Raw genomic sequence first — 819 nt, forward strand, 5'->3', positions numbered from 1 at the left:
CCATGAAAAAAAGTAGATTTTAAGTTTCCCTGAAGGTGTAACATAGTCAGGGTACTCTTCTTCTGCTTCCTCTGGGTGGGAGATGATGAAAGTTCAGCGACCAGGACTGACAAGTGGGAGAGGGAGAAGGAGGGTTTATGTGCAGAGTTTATCCTTCATAAACCACTGGGCCATCAAGGTCCTCAGACTACTTGCCTTTGGGGCCCTGCCTGTCAATTGTATAAAGAATACAGATAAATTATGTCTCTCTTCTGATAGTCATTGGTCTCTAAATATAATAGTTAAAAAGAGTATCCCTCCCTCAAAGGACAAACTCCTGTGAACTAAAACCAGGAACATGGGTTGTAACTGTAGCATATTCACTCAATCACGATAGAAAGTGGATGAATATGGAAGATTTGTTGCTGGATGAAGCAAGTCAGGCTATGAAAGAGAGACATTTTATGTCTCCACTTAACATATACCGACTGTCTGCACTGTACAGTAGAGACTGAAAGACTGGAGAAATAAAAGTATTAAAAATTATAATAGACACTAGAGACAAAGTAGAAAGAGAGTGAGAGGGGAAGAGCATAGGAAATTTGTGGGGGAAATAGGGAGGTTAGACATTTGTGGGACACAGATAAGATTTATTATCTGTTGATGAGGATGTGCAAGTGGTCTCAACTGGGCTGAACTGAGGTGTATATCATTCTGGGCAAAGTCTCTTCACAATCAAGAAAGAAAGAAGGAAAGAAGGAAAGAAAGAAAGAAAGAAAGAAAGAAAGAAAGAAAGAAAGAAAGAAAGAAAGAAAGAAAGAAAGAAAGAAAGAAAGAAAG

Source organism: Tupaia chinensis, unplaced genomic scaffold (assembly GCF_000334495.1).
Source record: "Tupaia chinensis unplaced genomic scaffold, TupChi_1.0 Scaffold144899_1, whole genome shotgun sequence".
NCBI classification, from domain to species: Eukaryota; Metazoa; Chordata; class Mammalia; order Scandentia; family Tupaiidae; genus Tupaia; species Tupaia belangeri.